Here is a 26,033-nt window from a genome sequence, read left to right on the forward strand (position 1 = left end):
TTTCCTAGTTCTTTACGTTGATGACATTATGCTCATTGGAACAATGTAAAGACATTGTCAAATGTGAAGAAGTGGTTAGTTGAAAAGTTCCAAATGAAAGATTTTGGCGAGGCGAGCTATGTTATGGGAATCCAAATCCTAAGGGATAGGAAGAACAAGCTCTTGACACTTTCAGAGGCTAATTATATATATAAGGTACTTGAAAGATTCTCTGTGGAGAATTCTAAGAAAGGTCAGTTACCGACCAGACATGGAATTGGTCTCTTCAAGGAACAATATCATAAGACACCTCAGGAGGAAGAGGATATGAGCAAGTATCCCTATGCTTCAGCGGTTAGGAGTCTGATGTATGCTATGTTGTGTACTAGGCCCAACATATGTTATGTAGTTGGGATTGTAAGTCGTTATCAATCAAATCCTGCTTTGGAACACTGGATTGCAGGATTCTCAAGTATCTTAGGAGAATGAGAGACTATATGCTTGTATATTTGGGGGGTGAGCTAAACCCCACTAGATACATTGATTCTAATTTCTAATCAGACAAAGACATTCGAAAGTTGACATCTGGGTAAGTGTTCACTCTTGGTGGAGGCGTTGTTGTCTGGAGAAGCATTAAACAATCCAGCATAGTTGATTCAACCATGGAAGTCGAATACATAGTGGCTTGTGAAGCATCTAAGGAGGCGGTTTGGTTGAGGAAGTTCTACACTGATCTGGAAGTAGTTCCAGATATGGATAAGCCACCAATCATGTACTGTGACAATAGTGGAGTAGTCGCTAACTCTAAAGAACTGAGAAGCCACAAGATAGGAAAGCATATAGAAAGGAAATACCATCTGGTAAGAGATATTGTACACCGAGGTGATGTGATTGTTATGAAGATAGCATCGGAACAGAACCTGGCTGACCCGTTTACCAAGAAACTTTCTGCAAAATCGTTCATGGGTCACGTGCGCAATATGGGATAAAGGGAGATGCCGTACTTGCTTTGAGGGCAAGTGGGAGATTGTTTGAATTAATGGCCTAAAAGCATATAAAGAAATTTTATTGGTTTTAAATAAAAGTACAATTTTATTATATTTGAATGTTATAATTATTGTTTGAATTAATTATATAATAATATCAAGAAAATTCTCTATTCATTCATGAGAATATGATCTTGTATTAGTATGAGAGAATTAAGATCTTATATAATGAATAAAATAGTCAGTAACATATTAAAGTATGGAATCTTTAATGAATGGTTACTAGTATGGTTTGCTAAGCATACGAGAAGCGAGTAATCTAGATTCAGATTACTGATGTGGATAGACATCTTAGTAAAAGTGTTGTATATAATAGAGATTATATATTACAGGACTGATGAGAATTGATTATCTTTATAAACTTGTCGTTTGACATAAAGATTTAATTCTTATCATTATAGATGATCATTTGTTGATCAATCTAAATCAGGCGTATTCATGAACTCATTTTTGTGTTTATTGGATCTTTTGATTCACTCGTTAAGGTCTCTTAGAATAATGAGGCTAACGACTTTTATTTTGGCGATTCAATATCATGGATGGCTGGGAACATGAATTACAATATTGGAATCCACGCTTTCCTGGAAGATCGAATATTGGTTCCCTTAAGGGTTAATTCTGGAACTGAATAGTTATTGAGCTCAAATCTATAGCTACATTATAGATTAATTATTCGCTAGTGAATTAATGGTACTTAAGGATCAAGAGGTAATTAGAAGGGTAAAACCGTAATTTTTACCAGCTCTAATTACCGAACCAAGAATGGAGGACATAACTACATATATTGATTATATCAATGGACTACAAGAGAAAACTCTTTACGTCACCCCTGTCACACACATTAGGGACTTTTCTACCCCCCGTATACCCACTCGAGCATGGGAGATGTGCCTATTTTTTACAGGTGTTTGTTCGGGTTTCGAGTATAGTGACAATCTTCTTGTCAACTTTTTGATGACATTTGCTTCATTTATTCTTAGCTTTTCGATCTTGAACTGCCTTGATCATGTGGCTCTGATCCTTTCCCGAGTTTTGCGTATATATAGGGGTACATAACCTAATTTTCACGACCTTTGCATTTCAAAGTTTTTTTTTTCTGAAACCCTCAAACTTTTCTTTGGCAAATTCTTGTTTGGAAAGCTCCCTCGCATTTTCAACTTGCACAATCTTCCCAGATTCCTTCGATCAAAAAATGTAAGTTCTTATTTTCTCTTTCTTAAACATCTTTTACACGATTCTATATAGATTTGTGAAGTTTCTTGTTTTCTTACGATTCTATAAGTTGCTTTGGTTGTGTTTGTGTACCAAAATAGATATGACCCCTTTATAGAACCCAAATATTTGAAAGAGTGGCAAAAATAAGTAGGATTTTTAGGCAGTTTCTGCGTTTTGAGGGTTGTCTGAATAAGAATGTAGGACAAAAATGCAGGTTTCTGGAGTCACAGTTTTTGGGCAGTTTCGCATTAAATCTGCCTCATAAAACTAGGGTTCTGACAGGCGATATTTGATGTGACAATACTTTTCGATATTAGGGCGCGTGACTTAGGGGCACGCGTGGATACACGTAAGAGGGCCTTAATTACGCTTTGGGCCATAGAAGCTCTAGTTCAAGGAATGTAACTTTCAATCTTTAGGTCGAGTTCTCCCATGATCCTTATCCTAGGTTACATCCCTTGGTCTCCTCTAACAATTAGCCATGTTTTGTACCCAGACAAACTTAAACATTGTAAAATTTTCCACCAAAATGGCAAAGGTATAGCAAGCTTTTCCTCCCAAGGCCATCAGATCGTGAAACCCCATCCCCCATTTCAGACCAGTTGTGGAGAGGGAGATTGATGCTAACACCAAAAGTTTTATGAGGTTGAGAGGATAGTCTCTCGAATAATTTCGATTCCCCAGGTGAATAAAATAATGAGGGGCCAAGGGATCGAGACAGATTCTAAATTTTATGCCCGACCACTGCTTGAAGGCAAGCAGAGCTAGACGCCCCTGGAAGTCGATTTCGAGGCAAGGAGCGATGAGCTCCTGAAGGTAGGCGCGCTCCTCCCATTGAGTTCGTATTTTACAAACTTCTTAAAATTTGTGAAACTAGCTCCGTTTTAGCTTCCTCCCAACACTTATTCCTTGTGGGGCTTAAGTATTTATTTCTCAAGAACGAGTAGGAGGACCCCACTCCTGAAGAAATATTATGTTTCTTTTGCCTTATAGCCAATCCAGACACCAGAATCGGTGGTGATGGTTTCTACTACTTAACCAAATTTCAAAAAATAGTCAGCATCAACGACCTCCCCAGACATCCAAACGACTATATGGACCAGTTCTTTATGTCCAACAGGTTCCATATCTGCGACTTCTGTTATTTCAACTGACCTCATAAGTGTTTTCGCCTTAGCCTTATTAAAGTTCTGTTTCAATATTTTCTTATTCAGATCATTTTAGTTTCTTGGGTAGCCATTTACACGAGGTCTGCAACTTCCTAGGTCTATTTGAACCATGACCAAACCATTGCCTCTACTCCCGTTGCTGAAAAGGAATACCGAGCAGTGATAACAGATGCCAACATGTTGGCATGTGGTCTGATAAAGAAAGGTCAATCCTTGGCTCTAAAACCTCGAGGTCCTCCAAGGAAGAGGCCCTTGGCCACCATAGAGGAGGTCAAGGAAGAGGAATAGGTTGCGCCATTGGTGCGTAGACAGGGTACTTGAGGCGACCAAGATAATAATCTAGGCCGGACAGAGTCAAGGATAGCAACCGGCAGCTTTGGCTTAGGTAACAATAACAATGATATTAATCGAGCTGCTGCCAACTTTTTGCTAGCTTGCTATGATCCAAGGAAAGTTATGACTAGGCATCCCGAGGACCTAGACAAGGACGTCACTATGCAAAAATGTGTCGATAATCTCGTTCCTTCGGCACGACTCTAGCCTTCCCAAAATGACTATAGTTGTAGATAATACATTACTTATTAGGCATAAATTTTTTGAACAGTACGAAACCAACCTCCAACCTGAGTATTCTTTAGATTTAGGTAACTTTTTCCCGGTAACCAGGCAGCCTGAGAATGATCCGAGTTCGGATGAAGAGCTCGGATCTGAAAAGGTGCTCGATGTAGTTTCATTAGAATCTCCTTCACCTCCCATTATTTAAGAGGTTCCCCAAGTAGCTAGTCAGGGCCCCAATTCGGAGCTAATTATCGTAGTTTCCTCCTCTAGTTCGAAGGGTAGGACTCTTCTTCTTTTACCTGTTTTTTTAATTGGAATTTATCCAACTCTTTTTTGATCATTTTGCAGAGATGACATGGACATCAAAAGCACATTTACTAGTTTTGGTCCCACCACTAAGAGGCAGCAGGTCTCGAAGAAGGCCGCCTCTGGGGCTAGAGCTTCAACGGGAACTCAAGCCCAGGCAAAGGAGACCACGTCCTCCTAACCACAAGCTTCAATGGTAACGATCAAGGATACTCCTCCCCTAGCTCCTGGGGTAACTGATTCTGCAGTTCTCTAGCTTATCCAGGCAGCTCCTCCTTTTTCCATCCTAGCTCCGCATATCGAGGTGGGAAATTTCCCAACCATCTCCAAACTCCGTTCCAAGGCCTTACACCAGCCAAGTTGTCGCAATTGAGGGAGAGGTTGCCCTATTCGTTCTGAAATCTACTTTAGGGAGGTATCTGACCATGAGTTTCATTGATTCTTTCTCAAAATTTATCCAATATTGTATGTAATCTAACCCTTCATTTATATTTCAATGTAGTCATGTTTTGCCCAGATTCGAGCTAGAGAACGATTCTGTTTCGCCCTTGCTGCGGTAGAGAAATCCATGAAGGAGATAGACGAGTTCAAGGACATGTGCATACAAATCGAGGATGCAACCTCTGAGGTAATGGAGCAAGCTCACGAAAAGACTCGACAACTTGAGGCAAATCTAGAAACCTCCCGGAACAATGAGAAGAACACCAAGGCGTAGGCCATGGAAGTGATCCTAAGCCGTGACCAACTTCTAGGGAAAATCGAGGAGCTCTAGTTGATTGTCAAGAAAGTCGATGCACAAGTTGAGGAGCTCCAGCTGAAGGTTAAGAGAGCTGATACAAACCTGGCAGGGCCCCTCGATAAAATGTTCTACAAGGTTTGGTGCTTTCACCAGGGAGGTGACTTCTCCTTCACGGATGCCAAGCTGTTGGGGCAATATTTCGCCAAATTCCAGGATCAATTGGCAAAAGAACTGGCCGAGACAGTGGACACGACCTTGGAGGCTGGAGGAAATAAAGGAGATGATGAGATTTCTTCTCATGATCAAGTTGCTAGAGCTTAGAGTTGAAGGCCTCATCGGTTTATGCTTTATATGTTTTTCTTTTTTCTTGGGGATATTTTTATCCAATGTAATTAGGCCTTCCAGGCCAATACAATTTGCCTTAGGGCTCTGTTCGAGGTTACTTATCCTCATTTTAAGTTTACTTAACAATAATATTTATGCATTTTCTCTTCTATTTATTGTTATTGTTTGTTTAAACATATTAAGTTTTTTTATACACATGAATAATTATAGGGACCGCTTTAGATAAAAGAATATGCTTGATAGCTGACCAGTTGTTCTTCAGGTCACAGACCTGGTTATATCTAGGGTTTTAATTGTCCAGTTGCATGTACCTGTTAGTATTCAAGCCTCGTACCTGGTCTAGTCTGAGGTTTTTCCATTCCTTTGAATTTTCTTAAATTAGTTCATATTCATAATTGTCTTGAAAACTCGAGCATTATAAAGCCACAAAATTTCCAAATTCTAAATTGCAATTTTTTATTTCTAAGTAGCAGAATTTTTTTAAAGACTAAACTAAGGGTGTATGCCCCCCAAGAGACTAGAATTTATAAATATTCTAGATCACTTTTACAAAACGAACTCATACAAAACAAGATTTAGTGAAGCATTTTGTACCGTGCTTATACTACACAACTACCATTTTATTAATTCAAGAGAAAAAGTAAGGGAAATGACTTTTATAACTAAGCCTTACAAAAACGATAACATAAACTGAACTTAAAAATAGGCCTTATCATTGATAATATTTCTTCAAATGTAATGTGTTCCAAGTTTGCGGAACCGCCTCTCCATTTGACCGAGCTAACTTAAAGGAACTTTTTGCAAAATTTCCTCGATCTGATATGGTCCTTCCCATTTCGGGCCTAAAACACCATCCTTAGGACCCTTGTTGGCTAGGAACATTCTTCTAAGCACTAAGTCTACTCGTTCGAGCCTTCGTCCTTTGATCTTTGAGTTAAAGTATCGGGTTGCCCTTTATTGATAGTGGGCGAGTTGTGTCTGTGATTGTTCTCATCGTTCTTCAATTAGGTCCAGGGATGCTTGTAACTAGTCATGATTCTGCTCTTGGTCAAACATTCTTTGCCTATGTGAGGCACTAAGGTTTCGACTGGGAGCATAGCCTCACTATCAAAGGTTAGTGAGAATGGAGTGTGCCCAGTAAAGGTGCGATGTGAAGTTCTATAGGCCCAAAGTACTTTGGGCCATAACCCTTTAGCATCCTCCAATCTTTTTTTTAAGTTGGTCTTGAGTGTTTTATTCATTGCCTCAACCTGTCCGCTAGCCTAAGGGTATGCTACTGGAGAGAAGCTCTTGATCACACTGTATTTTTCACAAAAGTTCTTGAATAGGTCCCTATCGAATTGAGTCCCGTTATCGACACGTTCTTCTTTGGAATTCCGAAAAAACATATTATGTTCTTTATCATGAAGTCAAGTATTCTCCTAGAGGTTATAGTTGCCAATGGCTCAACTTCGAGCCACTTTATAAAATAATCAATAGCAACCACAACATAGCGAACTCCTCCCTTTCTAGTGGGTAATGAACAAATTAAATATATTCCGAGATGGTAAACGACCAAGGCGAGGAGAACATGGTTAATTCTACAGGCGCAACCCGGGCAATCGTCAAAAAATGCTGGCACTTCTAACACTTTTGAACATATGAGGCCAAGTCTTTCTACAGGGTAGACCAAAAATATCACTGCCTCGAAATTTTTAGTGCATGGCTTTGCCCCCTAGCGTGGCCTATGCAGAATCCCTCATGGACTTCTTCAAGGATAGTCAAGGCCTCCTTGGGCAAAACACGTCTGAGGAGTGGAATGGAATAACCTTGTCTATATAGAAGTCCCTCGACCAGAACATACCTCTGGACTTGGTACATCAATTTTCGCGCGTCCTTGCAATCCTCAAGCAGTTTTCCAGAGGTGAGATACTCCATGATTGGAGTCATCAAGGTCGAGTTCTTCACGAATAATATTGACTTCTTTTGATTCTTCCTCTATACTGAGCTTGTCAAGAAACTCAACTGGGACCACATTCAATGTGTTCGCCCCTTTGGTTGTGACACGCGGGGTGAGAGTGTCTGCATTTGTATTGTGCTCTCGTGGGACTTGCTCTATGGAGTAGAATTTGAATTCTAATAACTCACTTTTTATCTTGGCCAGATAAGCTGCCATCTTGATCCCACAAGCTTGATACTCTCACAATACTTGGTTTACCATGAGTTGAGAATCACTAAAGCACTGGATAGCCTTTGCTTTTAACTCCTTGGCGATCTGGATTCCAGCCAACAACTCATCGTATTCGGCCTTGTTATTTGAGGCACCATGTCCAAATTTGAGACCTGTGTGAACGCGATGCTCTTCGGGTGTAATTATAGTTATTATAGCTCCAGATCTATGCTCGTTTGATGACCCATCGACGAATAGTTTCCACAATTCTTGGAGTGGATCTCTAATAGGCTCGTCCTTAAAACCGGTGCATTCATCCACAAAATTAATAAGGGCCTACCCCTTTATGGTTGTTTGTGGCTTATATAAAATCTCTAACTGACTGAGTTTGATGACCCACTTCAGAAAATGTCCTGATGCTTCAGGTTTTTGCAAGACCTACCTTAGAGGTTGATCGATTAGGACGTGTATGTTGTGGGACTGAAAGTACAGTCTAAGCCTCCTTAAGGCTAGGATCAAATAGAACGCGAGTTTCTTGATCAAGATGTATCGGGACTCAGCTCCCAAAAGCCTCCTACTAATATAATATACTAGTTTATGAGCACAATTTTCATCTCGAACTAAAATGGCACTGATAGCATTCTCGGTAATTGCCAGGTAGAGGTATAAATCCCCCCACTAACGGGATTGGTCAAGTGGGGGGTTCGACCAGGTGCCCCTTCAGATCTTAAAATGCCTGCTTGCATTCATTGATCCATTCAAATCGTTTGTTTCTCCTGAGCAAGTTGTAGAAGGAGAAACACTTATTGGTAGACTTTGACACGAACCGGTTAAGGGTGACAACCTTTCTAGAGACTTTGGACATCTTTTCACGACTCAGGCGATGGAATCTCTAACACTGATGTAATCTTCTTAGAATTAGCCTCAATGCCCCTTGAGTTGACGATGAAGCCTAGGAATTTCCCTTACGAGACTTTGATTAGCTTCATGTCATACTTTCTTAGTACGCTAAAACATTCTTCCACGTTGGATACATGGTTGTTGGCAGTTTTTGACTTGACGAGCATGTCATCAACATACACCTCCATGTTTCCTGATCTAGTCAATGAACATCTTGATTACCAATCTATGGTAGGTTGCTCCAGCATTCTTTAGCTAGAATGACATGACTTTGTAACAGTACATGTTGTGTTCGGTCATAAAGGTGGTATGTTCTTGGTCCGTAGGGCTCATTGCGATCTGGTTATATCCAAAATACTTGTTCATGAAAGACATGAGCTCGTGACCAGTTGTGGCATCAACCAGCTAATCAATCCTTGGCAAAGGAAGAAAGTCCTTTACACAGGCCTTATTGAGGTCAAAGAAGTCGATGCAAGTTCTCAACTTCCCATTTTGTTTTGGAACTAGAACGAGGTTGGCTATACATGTTGGATATTTCGCCTCCCTAATGAATCTGCATTTTAGGAGGTGAGCTACCTCTTCTTCCAGGGATTTCCTATTTCCTTCCCCAATAGCCTCCTCTTCTGCTACTTGGCAGGTATGTTTCTATCCAAATTCAGTGTGTGCATGATCATGCTTGGAATGATTCCTACCATGTCGGCATGTGACCAGGTGAAGTCGTCGAGGTTATTTCTTAATAATTCTATCAGATCCCTTTTGAGTTTGGAGCTAAGATTTTTTTCAATCTTAGCAACCTTTGAGGTTGCTTCCTTGTCGAGAACTACCTCCTCTAGCTCCTCCAGGGCTTGGAGCTCAGATCGATCTTTGCCGATCCTTGGGTCAATTGCTTCTCGTTGGGTGACCTCGCTCCCTTCTATTTGAGGTTCTTTTGCCCCCTCGATGACCTCCATCATCCGGGGCTCCTTGGTTTCCTCAACTATCACCATGGCCTGTTGCCTAGGTCATGATTTTCCCTTCATGGAAATGTTATAACATTCCTTTCCAGCAAGTTGATCCCCTCTTACCATGCATATCCCAGTAGGCAAAGGGAAATTTATAGCTAAGTGGTGGATAAAAGTTATGGCTTTAAATGTCATCAAGGCTGGTCTCCCCAAAATGGCGTTATAGGTAGTTAGACAATCTATTACGATGAACTCAAGCATCTTTGTCGTAGGTTGTGTTTCATCGCCAATTATTACAACAAGCTCGATCATTCCAATGGCTTCCATTCCTTCTCCTGAAAAGTTGAATAGAGTCGTGGAGGTCGCCTTTAGATAAGCTACTGATAGCACTATTATTTCTAGAGTGGACCTAAATAGCACGTTCATAGCGTTGCCGTTATCAATCAAGTTCCTTCAAACTCTCCAATTTGTGAGCTGAATGGTTATGACAAGAGGATCAAGGGAATTGGACATGGTTAGTGTCTTCTTCCATAAAAATGATGGGTTGTTTGTCCATTTTTTGTTGATTTGACAATCACTGCTCTGGAGTGAACACCATACCATCGTGATTTTTTAACACGTGGATATAGCTTTTATGGGCCCCATTGCTTGTGTCGACCAAGTGAGGTCTGCCTACGATCATGGCTATATCTCTCCCCTCGATAGGAGGAGGGACGAGTTGGTTTTCTAAAGCTGGAAGAGATGGGGGTGGATTCACTTGATTTTCTTAAGCTAATCGTGTATTATGCGCAGCCGACTAATTGGGAGCTACCTAATTTCGGGCGTACTGCGTCAACAGTCCAGCTCAGATGAGGGTCTCGATTTCATCTTTTAATTGATGAAAATCATCCGTATTGTGGTTGATATCATTGTGGTAACGACAAAACTTGGCCGAATCTCTCTTTGCCCGCTGATTTCTTATGGGCTATGACTTTTTCCATGGAGGGCGAGTAGAATTTGCTAAGTATATATTTTCTTGCATATCCGTCAGATCTGTATATGCGGTGAATATTGAGGCGTACCTTATCCTTGGATTCATTTTTCTTTGGCCCTGCCTGATCGCCTTCGTTGTTCCCATTCCTTTTGTTATTGTTTCCTGCCTGGTTATTATGGGTTTTGAGCTGAGCCATGGCTGCAATATTTGCTACCACTCCAGTGGGCTGAGTGGGAATTTGACTGGTTCCGTCCATTGTGGATTATGCCTCCTTGAGGTTTATCCATTCTTATGCTCAGGCCAGGAACTCATCAATATTTTTCACTCCTTTCCTTTGGAGCTCTTTCCATAATTCACCTCGCATGGTGATCCCTGATTACATCTCCTTAAGCTTAGCATTGTCATCAATGTCTCTTGCCCAAACTTCTATGTTGGTGAACTAGTTTATATAAGCCTTGAGAGACTCACCCGATTGTTCTTTTATATTTGCCAATGAATTGGCCTCCACCCATACTTCTTTTGCAACTCGGATCTGCATTTAAAACTCTGGTCAGTCCTGTTAGCGTAGATGATTGAATGATTTCTATTATTTTCTTAACCAGAGTCTGGTAGGTCCTTTCAACGTAGTTGGGAATAAGACGCAATGCAAGTCGATGTTGACATTATGGGCTCTCATAAGAGTCTTGAAAGTCTTAATGTAGTTTGGTTGGTCAGTTGTTCTGTCATAGGTAGTCATGTTTGACATCTTAAAGCCTATTAAATATAGAGCTATAGCAATGTGAGGAGCGAAATTCCTGAGCTCGTTGTTGGAATCACAATCTTCCTGGTTTCTCTTGGACAAGAGACGCTTCAGTTGCTCCTCAATCATAGGAAGTCATTGAAGGGTTTGATCCTTCACTACCGGGTTGTTTGGGAGTTTACCATTAGCTCCCATCCCGGGTTGCGCGTTATTCAGGTTATTATCCCTTCAACCTTGAGCTCTGTTAATCAGGACATTCCCATCATCACACATTATTGAAGGATTTTCCCTAGTTTGATTATAACTCAGATGAGTGTTGTGATCTTGTTGTCCTCGTTGGGTGTTCAAGTGATCGCGCAGATCGAATTGATGGTTAGAGAGAAAACTTTGAGAAGAGCTTAAGTGACTTCTCAGATTGGTCTCTTTCCTATGAGAGTGTGTACTGCAAATACTCTTCAACTTTCTCTCGTGACAGCTCTCCGTCCAATAGTTGCTTTCTACAAAGCTCACCATTCGCAGGAGAGGTCGCGGAGCCTGGTCATTCACACGAACTCGGGTTCCTGTATCCCGAGATTATGAAACATAGGTAGCTTCTCTATGGGCATAGTTTCTTCAGTTGTCTTTGCGAGCTGATACATTCCCCTGTGCTTGCGGGGAAGTTGGGTGACAAATTTGTGATGGCGAGTGCCTTATTTATGAGGCAATTCGCCGTCCATCAGGGCATACTAAATAAGGTTCCCCATCATCCATTCCAATATCTCATACTGGTGGTAATGTGCCCTCATTTATTTGCACTTGACTAGTCAGTCGTACTGGTTTTAGAGGATTTGGTGGGACTTTGGTAAGTCTGGAAGTAGTCCCTGCTCGCCCGGTCTGAACTAGCTGGGTTCTGGTGACATGACTAGCCTACTCATTCCTATGATTGTGAGCGGGCTGGTTATTCCTAGGATCCGCTCTGATGGCACGGAGCTTGGAGTTGCGGTCCGAACAGAATGGCTTATAATAGGATGATTATCAATGTGGGAAATAATCCTATTGGACCCACTTGTTCTCCTTCTAACATTATTGTAGGTTACAGGAGGGGGTAATCGCAAAATGATTTTGTCAATACGCCTGTTGGCGTGTGCGAGGTGGGTCATCGGTTGAGCATTCTCCCATTCTACCGCATTGATATAACCTGGGTTATGGCGATGGTGTTGCGATGACGAGCTGTCAGTAGGCATGTCAAAATGGGGCAGTGAGGCGGGGCGGGGTGGGGCGAGGCCCTGACCCGATGAGGCGTCTTTGCCTCGGTAAAAATGGGGCAGAATTATGGGCGGGGCGCCGGCTCGCCCCACCCCGCCCCAGTATTAATTCAAGTGGTGCGGGACTACTCCACTCAGATTTTCTTTTCTATACTCAAAGCCAATATTAAAATAAGCTTATTTTGTGATATATGCAACTATTATATATTTTTCTTAACTTTATTATTTATAGGATGTCTTAGTGTTGGTTCTACAATAGTAAGGTGTCTTTATATGTATTTATAGTACACTTTTATATTTTTTTTCTTTTTTTTCTTTCTCTTTAGTCAAGAAAAATGGATTACAAATATGCAGGTGTACTTTGATTTTACAAATGAGATAATATATATTAATTTTTTTTTATTGAAATGGGGTCATAGAATGTATACTGTATATACTATTTAGAATTTCATTTCTTACTCTTAATCTAATTTAATTATAATTAAAATTTTCTTTTAAAAAAAAGTTAAAAGGGTCGGGGCAGGCACACCCTGATTCAGCTGGAGCGGGTTGATCCGACCCGCTCCAAGAAACTTATCGAGGTAGGGCAGGGCGGGGTAGAAGTGGGGCGAGGCAGACCCAACCCATTTACATACCTAGCTGTTAGTGACGTGGTGGTTGCCATCCTTGGTTTGTGGTTATTTTCCAGGACGACGAGGTTCAGAAGTTCCCTCTCTAGCAGGGCTGACTGCACAGAACCCTCCATGGTCGTCAGGCTTCTTCAACTCATTGTCGCGCATTGACCGTGTTACCACCATTTTGATTGGATGAAAATTCCTTGAAAAATGTCAACAAGCCTAATGGATCTCTCAATGAAAGCACCAATCTGTTGACACAATTTTACTCCAATAGTAGATTAAGAAATTTGAAAATAGATGATTAGGCTTTTGTGAAACCTAAGTAAATAATACAAGAATTTTTAAATGGCTCGGCGATTAAAATTCACATAGTCCACGAGTCTATGTTATTATGTTTAGGCTCTCTGTAAAGATTTTACATACAAAATTCAGTCCCTTTTACTATCCCTTCCCCCTCTATTTATTGGGATCTAATGGAAAGTTTTGGGTAATCGTTCAATATTTGGTAACTTACAAGAATAGGTAACTTCCCAATCATAAATAAATTCCTTATATACATTGATTGCATGATATTGCACATTTATCAAGCAAGTATTACAATACATTAATTAAGTATATAAAGTCTCTGAGTCTGTTGGCATTCAAGCTTGTGCGCTTTATGAGACTACTGCATTCTGAATGCATCCCTCGAACTTGAAGTGTACATTACAACAATCTAACCCAAATGATGCTCATAGGCAGATGAGGACAATCAGGAATGATTCCATTCGACCTCCGTTACACCTATCTGGCGAGATCTGGGGAGCCTCTTGATAACCTCGGTTGACGTAAACTCGATCTATTCATCTTGGAGCTAGTATAACATCCCCAAGGCTTAGTAATCTTCATTTATTGCTTGCCAGATGTACCTCGAACAAGACAATTGAGTTCGTATTTTTTAGGTAAAACAGCTAGAAGTAAGCAAAGGACACTTGATATTCTTCAAAGGTATAAAATCTTTATCCTAGTTCTTAGATTAATATTTATATAATGGATCCACAAAACATTTTGTAAAATATTTTTGAAATATACTAGCTACATTCTTAGATCACGTATTTTCTTGTAATTGGAACCTAAGCAGTTGATAGGTAAGTTTTAGGAATGTTTTAATGTATTATTTTAGGTTGTATTTTAGTTGTTTAGGGTTGTTTTGTGTTGTTTTATGCTATTATGTGCGTTGTTTTAGGTTTGGAGGGATTCACAATGAATTGGAAGTGAAACAGGCTCGAAAACTCAAGAAAAAGACAAAAATGATGAAAATATGCATTTAGAGGGAAGCACTGCGATCGCTCCGGATAAGTAGCGTGACCGCGCCCATAGTCAAAGAGCCCAAACCATTCGAGTTGCGCAACCACATTGGAGGAGTGGCACAACCACACCAAGTTCCTAGAAAGTTGAATTTCTACAATTAAGAAAGGGTAATTTTGGAATTTGATGATTTTAACCTAATTAACACTATAAATACATTATTAGATGCAAATTAGGTCAATTTTTCTGAGCCTTAAACTCATAAACACTTTGGAGGCCATTGTGGAGAGTGAGATTGGATCTACAACTAGTTTTTCTTCCTTCCCCTCTTTAGTTTTATGTATTCTTTAATAACTTTTATGGATGTTTTTGCAATGAAGATGAACTAATTTTATTATCTAGGGTTTTAAAGTAGTCTTTCGATATTGTATTATTATTCAATGCAAGTTTTATGATTTCTTCTTCATAATTGTGATCTATTCAATATATGTTCAATGCTTCTAATTAATTAGTCATCTATTGCATGATTCATATGATTTTAATTCAAAATCTAAGAAGTGAGAATTAATTATGTTATAATTGTATAGACTCAAATTTCAATATTGGACGAGAGTACCCATATGCTTTGTGTAAATTTTAGGTTTTTGTTCTTAATGCCTACTGTATGTTGAAACTTATCACAAAGATGTAGAAAATTTACATATTTGTTAAGATTTATATATCCTAGTAAAAATATATATTGCTTTTGTAAACCTGCTATCTCAAGGAGATGATGCATGGTAAAAATTGTATTGATAATATGATAGAGTGGATATATAATAAAATTAAATGCCCTAGGTTTTTCATCCATTGAATTATTTGTTATTTGTTTCCTTTAATTTTTAATTGTTAAGTCTAGTTATTTTTTTCCTTGTTCTTGTTAAATTTGAAATCAAATTTTTATTAGCCAAATAAAAAGAGAAATTAATTGCTGGTAATTAATAATCAATCTCTGTGGGACGATACTATTCATCAATATACTACAATTTAATGATTGCATATACTTGCATACTAAAACTCCATAACAAGTTTTTGGCGTCGTTGTCTGGGACTGATTTTAATAATATCAAAATTATAAATTTTATCCTAATTTGGTTGTTCTTCAATACTATTGCTAACTTGGTTCGTGTCTCAAATTTCTAATTTTAGGAAATATTTGTTTATGCGAAGTAAATGAGTTGATAGTCTGATACCGATCAATCCAGAAATAGAAAAGACTTGTAGACAGAATCGTAGAAGGAAAAGGTTGGAGGAAAGGATGGCCCAAAATCAGGGCAATGGGGCTAACCAAATCGTTGTTGAGGCCCATAACCAAGAAGTTCCAGCGCTGAGAGATTATGTGCTCTCTGCAATTACAAGAGTACATTCGTGCATTAGACCGCCGACTGTGACTGCTAATAGTTTTGAAATCAAGTCAACGATCTTAAAAATGGTTCAATCCATTGTTCAGTTCAGTGGCCTTCATACAAAGGATCCAAATATGCCATAGCTAATTTCCTGAAGCTATGTGCAACATTTAACTATAATAGCGTGACTAATGATGCCATTAGATTGAGGTTATTCCCATTCTCCCTACGGGATAGAGCAAAGAGTTGGTTGAAATATTTGTAAGCCAACTCAATTACTACTTTAGAGGAGCTTGCCCAAAAGGTTCTTGCCAAGTTCTTTCCTCTATCAATAACTTTTTTCAGACTAAGGGGGAATCTTTATATGATGCTTGGGAGAGGTTCAACGAATTATTGAGAAGGTGTCCCCATCACGACATTGAGAAGTGGATGTTAGTCCATAACTTCTATAATGGGTTGTGCAGTACTACTCACATAATAATTGATGCTGCAGCATGAAAGGCTTTCATGACTAGAATTGCCAACGAGGCTCATGAATTGTTAGAGGAAATGGAGATGAAAAAATATTAGTGGCCTAATGAGTGAGCTGGAAGCCACTGAAAAGTAGTTGGGTTACATGGATTGCATGCTATCATTGCTCTAATTGCTCTAGTCGCCGCATTGACTAAGTAATAGCAACAAAACATTATCTCTGCTCAAGCTATGTAGATGTAGATATTTTGTGAAATTTGTGTTGACCCCATTCTTTTGATCAATGTACAACATCAGATGCTCGTAATAATATTCCCATAGATCTAGTCTAGGTTCAAGCAATTGTGAATTTTCCTAGGATTTACAATAATCCATTCTCCTACACTTATAAGATAGGATGGAGGAATCATCCAAATTTCTCGTGGAGAAATAATCAAGGCCATCAACCTTAGTTTCAACCTCAATTTCAGTAACCTACGTCTCAAGCTCCACCGCAAAAGTAATCTTCATAACCTAGGTCACCAGATCCTCAAGAGAAGCCTAATGAACTGCAAGTTGCCTTATTGACTCTCACCAACACAAAGACTCAATTTATGACGAAAACAAGGTCCTCCATTAGAAATCTAGAGATGCAAGTGGGTTAGTTGGAAAATATGTTAAATACATGGCCTCAAGGAAATTTTCCTAGTAATATAGTAGTGAACCCTAAGGAACAGTGTCAAGCAATCACTTTAAGAAGGGGAAAACAATATGTGGGGCTGACATTAGATGAAAAAGTTGAGAAGAGTGATAAAGAGGGGGAGAAGCCTTGTACTATTCAGCAGATGGTTACTGAAAACCTTGCACCAAAAGAGGTGACTCCACCTATTGTGCCCCCACCTAGAGTTCCATATCTACAGCGAGTTAGGAAGACTAATCTTGATAAACAATTTTCTAAGTTTCTGGGTGTCTTAAAAAAGTTGCACATTAATATTCCTTATGTGGAGGCTTTGGAACAAATGCTCAGTTGTGTCAAATTTATGAAGGAGATTCTGTCTAAGAATATAAAGATTGAAGACTATAAGACAGTGGCATTGACAGAATAGTGTAGCGCTATTTTGCAAAGGAAGCTCCCTCAAAAGTTAAGAGATCTTGGAAGTTTCACTATACTGTGCACTATTGGGAATTTTTAGTGTGACAGTGCCCTATGTGATTTAAGGACAAGTATTAATTTTATGTCCCTATCTATTTTTCGTTGACTTGGGTTAGTGCAATGACCCACTAATTCTAAGACCTTGGACCATTAAAACTACTAGCCATAGCTACTAATTTAAATAAAACATACATATGGAATATTCATAACTTTATTAAAAACTCCAAAGTAAATATTGAAATACATAAATGAGTGATATGGGATCCCATTGTTTTAAAATAAAACAAAACTTTAAACTAAAGGAAATTGTTTACAAAGGTAAATGCGGAAAATACATAAAGAAACATAATTAAAAAAAAAAGACTAAAAATAACGTCGTCCTCGAAATGTTACGCAGTCCATCGAATCCATTCATCCTTAATACACAAACCAAGCTACCAAGAATCCTTCCACCGCCATAACTATTTTCCTGCATACATAAAAATAAAGGAATGAGCCTAATGCCCAGCAAGGAAAATATACTAGCACATACAACATACAACATAAACATATACTATAAAACATATATCACAACTCTGACCCATGTACATGGTAAACATTAGGGTTTTCTAGCTAAGCAACTATGAGCCCTAGATAACATAAAAACATTGGGGTTTACTAGCTAATAAACTATGAGCCTCAAAATACATTGAGGTTTGCTAGCTAAGCAACTATGAGCCCCTAGCAACATAAAAACATATTCATATATATATATCATAACATATAAGCATATAGAAACTACCCTATTTTCCTTACAAACACCGGGATATTTGAGAACAAGGATGGGATTTGGAACACTCCTAAACCCAACAATAAGAATGGTGAGTATTTCTAAAGATAAGAGATGATAAAGAAGAGAAGTAAACCACCAGGATGAAGCTTACCAAAAAGAAACCTTAACTTTAAAGAACATAAATACCTAACCAAGAATTGAAAACAACGAGTTAGGATCTGGATGAAAACTAAGGAATTAAACAGAAATGAACTTAAGAATAAGAATACCGTTTGATGTACTAGAACCGATCTACACCTCGATATTGAAAAAACACTCTATATCTCACTTTCCAAGTGTTTATAAAGCTTAGGATGATAAAGCTTTTATCCCAACCCAAGTGTTTATCACTCTATAGTAACCCTAGCAGCTTGAAGGCTCTGAACACAGCTTAAAGAATGAAAAAAAAATGGCTGGGTACTAGGTCCTATTTATAGAGTTCAAGGAGTGAAACTACCTCCTTTTAGCTTGAATAAAATAATGAATATTAATTGAAAAATATTTGAATATTCGTTCAATAGGTGCTTAAGACTCGGTCAAAAACTTCCAGAGGCAAGTCAAGAGGTTAATGCTATTTTTGAAATTGAAAAACTGAACTTTAAAAAATACATAGGTGGGGCCGATATATCGCCCCCTATAGGCGATATATCGCCTCTCCCAGTATTCCCGAGGCTGGTTCGATCGTTCGTGCAAAGTCAACGTGTTTTTCGTATCTTCCATAGGCGATATATCAGCCCTTATGCTGCGATATATCGGTATACGTGAATATATTAAACACATAATTTCACTTTTTTAGCATAATTTGAATTGATTAATCAGGTTTGACTAAGTAATACGTGATTCCAGCAAGTTCTGGAAGGGTCTAGACCTTCTAGAAACTTATATTTTTGGAATTATCCACTTAAAATGCTTAAATCCTCAAATAAACAAGATTGTGACAAGTGTCATGCTCTTAATGGTCTTGGAAGATTCTAGAGTTTCTAGAACTTTCTTTTATTTAAACTATAATTAAATTCTTAAATAAACATGCACACGACAAATGTCATGATCTTATTAATTCTATCTAAACCTTATAGTATAATAAATGACATCTTTATAATCAGCTATATTAATTAAACCTTATGTTATAATTAATATTCTTAAACTATAGGTTAAACTTATAAAATTTATAAGTGTTGCTACGAGTGTTCAACTCCCGGCTTGAACCAAAAACCACAGTAGCTATCATACTATAACTACTTCTAGATACTACTACTACTACTATCTAACTAGCTAAGTAAAGTTCTGGGACTCTACAGTTAGGAGAGGCAAGGCCTGCCACAGTTACTTTACAATTGGTAGATAGATTAGTAAAGCACCTAAGAGGTATTGTTGAAGATGTACTCGTGAAAGTGGACAAGTTTATCTTCCAAGCCAATTTTATCGTGCTTGACATGGAGGAGGATAAAGATGTCCCAATTATTCTTGGGAGGCCATTCTTAGCTACGGGGTAAGCGTTGATTGATGTTTAGAAGGATGAGTTGCAAGTACGAGTTCAAGGTGAGGAGGTGGTATTTAATGTGTTAAAGGCTACGAATTACCCTAGAGCTAGTGACAGTTATTATGGTGTTGATGTGGTAGATGGAGTAGTGTCATGAAAAAAATTGGTTGATGATCCTCTTGAGTTGAGCCTTACTACTGTTGCATTGTGTAAGGAGGATAATTATGAGGATATGGAGTATGTAAATTGGATAAATTCCTATTAACCATGTTATAGGAAGAGAATCGAAGAACTTGGAAAAGAGCCTGAGAGACCGCTACCTTCTATAGAGAAGTTACCTATGTTGGAGTTGAAGTCAGTGCCAGACCGTCTTTGTTGTGCTTATTTGGGTGAGAATGAGACCTTGTCAGTTATTGTGTCTTCTTCTCTTTCTAGAGAAGAGGTTGAGAGGTTGTTAAGGGTGCTTAGGGCTCATAAGTTGGCCATTGGATGGACTTTGGCGGATCTTCGAGGAATTAGCCCATCAACCATTATGCATAAAATTTTAATGGAAGAAGACAGCAAACTTTCTATTGAAGGCTAGAGAAGATTGAATCAACCAATGAAAGAGGTGGTAAGGAAAGAGATCTTGAAATGGTTAGATACTGGAGTGATTTACCCTATTTCTAATAGTGCTTGGGTGAGTCCGGTTCAAGTGGTTCCAATGAAAGGAGGGAGGACAATAGTGAAGAATGAGAATAATGAGCTCATCCCGACTTGTACTATGACTGGTTGGTAGATTTGTATAGACTACCGTAAGTTGATTAAGGCTATGAGGAAAGACCATTTTCCTTTGCCTTTTTTCTTTGATCAAATGTTGGATAGATTGGTGGGTCACAGTTACTACTGTTTCTTGGATGGTTATTCAAGATATCATCAAATAGCTATTGCACATGAAGATCAAGAGAAGACAACGTTCACGTGTCCATATGGTACTTTTGCATTTCATAATAAGAAATTTGGGTTATGTAATTCTCCAACAACATTCCGACGGTGCATAATGGCTATATTCTTTTGGTTGAAAAGAATATAGAAATTTTTAACGATGATTTCTCGGTGTTCAGATTGTCATTTGTGATTGTTTAACGAACTTTGAGTTGGTTCTTAAGAGGTGCGAGGAATCCAACTTGGTACTAAATTGGGAGAAGTGCCACCATTTTTCAGTGAATGAGGGCATAGTTCTTGAGCACAAGATCTCAAGGAAAGGTATTGCGGTGGATCGAGCTACGATTTCTTCTATTGAAAATTTTCCACCTCTGGTTTCGATTTTAACTCATTGTCACACTCGCGATTGTGGTGGTCACTTTGGAGCTACAAGGACAACGACAAAGGTATTGAAATATGGCTTTTGTTGGCCTAATATATTTAAAGATGCTAATACTTTTGTTAAGGCTTGTGATTGGTGTCAACGAAGTGGTACTATTTCAAGAAGAAATGAGATGCCTTTGAATGCTATTTTAGACGTAGAGTTATTTGACTTTTGGGGGATTGACTTTATGTGACCTTTTACCTTATCTTACAACAATAAATACCTCTTGCTCGATGTGCACTATGTGTCTAAATGGGTGGAAGCAGCGAAAACTGCTACAAACAATTGTAAAGTGGTTTTTAATTTCCTTCATAACCATATTATTGTACCCTAAAAACACGAGCTCAACTATTTTGCTCGTGGTACAACTAGCACGTAATAAGTACAGGATGCAAGACTTCATAGATGTCTTGTACAATCCAGGCCAGACAACTCGAGGTTGTGTCACTGAGTCCGAGACAGCCTAGAATCCTTCAGATTGTTTGAAGAGCGGATGACAAAGATCAAAGTATCTAGTACCCATTGTCCAAATCGCCTTCATTAAGCTCGAGTATTATCTAAGTTAATATGTCCCACTACAGTTGTATCCAGTTTGAGAGTGACATCTAGCTTGAGGTGGTTCAAAGATACACAAGAAAGAATCCCTACACAATCAAATGCCCAATATGCGCCATAAATGCACATAATCATTATATACATTTATTGATTGATGCAAATGGCATTAAGCTTAATTAGGGTATTTACATATCCATTTATTTTGAAAGTTACGTATGTTACCATTTATAGTACTGTTACCTAATAGTGTCCATCATAATTTCCTATAAATATAAGGGGAATTGACAATAAAAGGCACCGACATCTTGTATGCAAAAACTCGTCTAAAATTGTCATAAACAATTTTTTCAAGAGTTTCTATGCAAGAATAAGAGTGAATCGTGGACTAGGTGGATTTTCACCACTAAACCATGCAATAACTTTGTGAGTTTATATTTACAGTTTATTAGCAAGCTTAATCTCTCTAATCAGATTTCTTAATCCCCTGTTGGCGAAAAACCCAGTCAATAGATTGGTGCTTTCATTGAGAGCAGATTAGGCTTGAAATTTGTTAGAGAATATTCGACACAACAATCAACATGGTGGTAACTCGTTCCATGCGAAAATGAATTAGAGAGACCTGGTGACCATGGAGATCACTGTGCGGTTGACCCAACTAGAGAGGGCACCTTTGAGCAACGTCGTCCTGGAAAATGCTTCACTCCCTTCAAACCCAAACCCTGAGTATCTAACTGGCATTGAAATTGATAATGCCTAGCTGAGAGCCACCTTGCATAGGCTAACAGACGAATAGACGAGATAATGACTCGACTACCTCCTCCTGCAATCGATGGGAATGTCAGAAGGAGTCAAAGTGGGTCTCATAGATCTCGCTCCTACAATAGTAATCAACCCAACACGAGTTGTTCTGTCATAACTGGAACCTCGAGCTCTGTGCCTTTCGAACGCACTCCAAGAAATAACCCACCAGCTAATAGTCATAGGAATGAACAAGCGGCTCACACTCACAGAAATTAGCCTAGTTAGATGGAGCGAGCTGGGACCACATCGAGAAAGGCAGAGGTCCCTGTGAATCCACCAGCACCTCAACCAGCCGCTCGAGTGCAAAGAAATTATTCTGTGTTGCCCCCAACTTGGGAAATCAGAGTAGACAATGGGCGAGCTAATCTGGTGCATCTTGATGGAAGGCAAATTGCCTTGCCAATAAGGCACCCCGCATCACCTATACCTCATCCAACACCTCCTCACCTATAGAGAAATGTTTCAAATCGTAGGAATGATAGGAGGAATTTCGTACCTGTAGAAGATACATATGTCCTGCGATCTTGTAGGAATAATCAGGCCACGTGACCTCAGCCGTGAGTTGTAAGCTTCGTGAATGGTAGTTATTGGACGTAGAGCCAGAATGGAGGGAGAACTGGGATTATACACAACACACACTCCCAGAGAAATAAGAGTGACTTGAGAAATCAATTGAACTTCGCCAAAAGCTTGTGTTCTAATCCCCAATTTGATTTGCCTGACCATCTAAACAAACAAAGAGAACAATCGGCCCGTTACAATGATTTGAGTTATGCGAGATCCATCAATTGTGTGCAATAATGGGAACGTCCCACCTAACCGAGCTCCAGTGTAGCGTCTCAGAATTTTACTTAGCTAGATAGTTGTAGTAGTAGCTTAGTATTTTAGTTTTTGTGGTTATTGGTTCAAGCTGGGATTTAGTTGAAAACTCATAAAGATAGTTATGGATTTTGTAAGTTTAGCCTATAGTTTAGAAATATTAATTTTATCATAAGGTTTGATTAATATAGCTGGTCCTAGAAATGATATTCCATATAACCTAAGGTTTAGATAGAATAATTAGGAATGTGACACTTGTCACATGTATGTTTATTAAGGATTTAAGCATTTTAGATGAAGAAATGTTTTGACCCTCAATTCGGCCAACGACATGGAGTTAAGTAAAACAATAAGAATGAGGTGAAATCAAACCAAAAAGATAAATGACACAAAGATTTATAGTGGTTCGGCCCCAAAGATGGTAATAACCTACTTCCACTTAGTGTTCTTATTAATGTTGTAACGACCCAAATTCGCTAATAAGGCTTAAGGGCCTTGATAAGTGTGCCTGGAGGGCATAATGGGAATTATGTGTGACTTTAATGAGTAGAATGCATGATTATGATTTAAAGCATGTTATATGACTATTTGAATATTTGAGATGCATGACTATGGGTATAACTATGCATGTAGACCCCGATTAGGTTAGAAGGGCATAATCGTAATTTTGGCGATTATGGGCATAACTGTATACATATATATGATAATTGTTGAGACCACATTATTATGTGGATATATCTGAGATCTGTGACTCGAGACGATCCTAGTGAGCGGTTTAGCGGAAAAGTCATGGCGGGGATTTATACCCGGCTCGGGGTGAGCCTGGGGGTATAAATGGGAATTTAGTGAGTATATTGGAGTCTATTTTAACATCGAGGAATATTATTGTTGATTAATTAGGTATTGGGAAGTAAGCGGGAAGATATTAGAGACACTCGAGGAATTAGCGGGAATTGGGTAAAATGACTAAAATGCCCTAAGTGGATTAAAGGGTTTAGAATTAATAGGGAGGGCATTTTGGTCAATTGGCTTCTCAGATATAAGTAAGTTAAGGCCTTATAGTTAGTGGGAATTGTAGATTAATATAGAAGTCTGAAGAAAGAAAGAAAAGAAGGAAAAGATAGAAAAAGAAAGGAAGGAAAAACAGAGTAGTTTTCCTAGAGTCGGTTTGTGGTTCTCTCACCATTTCCCTTCATTCTTCTTGGAGAAAAATTCAGAGGAGAGCTAGGTCAACTAAGCCATAAGGTTTCTGGGCTAAGCTTGAAGATTTGGGAAGGGTTTAGCAAGGATAGGCCATTTACTTGAGGTAAGACCTTGAAGTTTCTTCAGTTCTGGTTTTGGTTTTTAACTAGGGTATCTGAGCTGTGTTGATGGGGAATTCTAGGGAATTTGGATCCAAGGATTGAGGAAGAGCAAGCTAAGGAGGCCTAGAGGCAACTTGAGGTTGAATTTCCACCAAAGGTATAAACTCTGAGCTTTTAACTTTAATGTTTTGACTGGTTTCTGCTGAGTTTTGAAGTCTAGAAGTGGCTATGGTGGATTTTGAGATTAGGGATGCATGTGCTTGGGTTTTGAGTATTTGGGGTGCTTGGGATGAGTGGAATGTGTTAATAAGCTTGTTTTTGAGTTTAGTGAAGGCTTGGAGAAGTTTTGGTTGAGTTTGGTTCAAGGAAATCGCAGGAAGGAAAATTGGAAGTTTGGCTGTCTGTGACTAGCGCTACAGCGCTAGGCCATGCTTCCTGGGGGATTTTGCTTCTGCTTGTAGCGCTGCCCTATTTCCAGAAAGGGATTTTAGGGTTGTTTTCAAGGGTTTTTGACCAACGGTTTGGGGTTTGATTCCACCACCTTGTTTGGTGGAACTAGAACTTCCCGGGGGGCTCGGGATTGGCCCCGAGGCTAGGTTTTGGACTTGAGGTTTGGTGATGACTTTGACCTATGGTTGTGTTTAGGTGAGCGCTAGGGCTCGAGAGGGATCGTGCTCAAGGAGTCAAGTGATCAAAGCTAGCGAATCGAAAGGTAAGAAAACTGCACCCGGTTATATGTTTGTGATGGGACTAAGTGCGCCCGATATTTGTATTATGTCAATGATGGTATTATGCCATGGGACATGTGATAGCGGCGTAAGGGTGCCGTACACAATATTTGCGCACAGGGCACGGCTTGGCCATTGGTAGCCGAGGACAGCTTAATGTTCATTGAGCTCGGTTTAAGCGAGCCGGAGTCAGTGGGATAACAGAGGGTGCGGCATGAGGGCGCTAACCCTAGTTATCATATGTGATTTGGTGTGAATTGATATGTTTAGTATGCTGAATACTTGACTATTCTGAATATTGATATGATTAAGAATATGTGATGCAATATGAGATATTGAATTGTCTGTTGATTGCTTATGCTCTGTTGTTGTGTTTTCTTGCTGGGCCTTGGCTCACGGGTGCTATGTGGTGCAGGTAAAGGCAAAGGCAAGTTGGACCAATCCTGAGATGGAGGGCTGCGGGGTGGAATGTACATAGCCAGCTGTTCGGTCGCCATGGCCGAGGAGTGAATCAGGACAGAGATTGCCTAATTGTCTGTTTTGCCTTAATATGGCTAGTACTGTATTTAGTCCTTGAATCTTTTGTAAACAGTTTCAAACTTAACATTTTTTGGATCCCGTGTAAATAGGAAATGTTTCTTTATGAAAATGTGACTTTTGAGATCAAAACATTTTAACCCTAGTTCCTTTGTAGCTTCAATAACACGTTTTTAATTAAATGACTTGATTAGCAAGTCTAGCACTTTATAAACACACAGTGTAACCGTTTTGGCTATCCAGGGCGTTACAAATGTAGAACTCCAAAATTTGTGATCAATGAACTAGGATTCATGAGTTTCACAAGCTTGGAGATGAATACAAATTTGGCAGATAAAAACACTATAATTCTCTCTAAAGATCCAAAAGTCCCCTCTTTTGAGTCCTTTGAGTCTTATTTATAGGCTCAAGGAGTTCCTCATGGGTCGATGGGCCTTAATTACATTTAATACATG

The 26,033-nt window shown here is 39.1% G+C and overlaps 1 non-coding gene across 1 annotated transcript; it reads right to left on the minus strand.

The window, feature by feature from the left end:
* Window positions 1–15,905: 15,905 nt before the first annotated feature.
* Window positions 15,906–16,011, minus strand: LOC133828246 (small nucleolar RNA R71). The gene has a single exon (XR_009890876.1). It is a non-coding gene; the product is annotated as a small nucleolar RNA R71 (small nucleolar RNA).
* Between the last annotated feature and the right edge of the window lie 10,022 nt (window positions 16,012–26,033).

This window comes from Humulus lupulus, chromosome 3 (assembly GCF_963169125.1).
Source record: "Humulus lupulus chromosome 3, drHumLupu1.1, whole genome shotgun sequence".
NCBI lineage: Eukaryota > Viridiplantae > Streptophyta > Magnoliopsida > Rosales > Cannabaceae > Humulus > Humulus lupulus.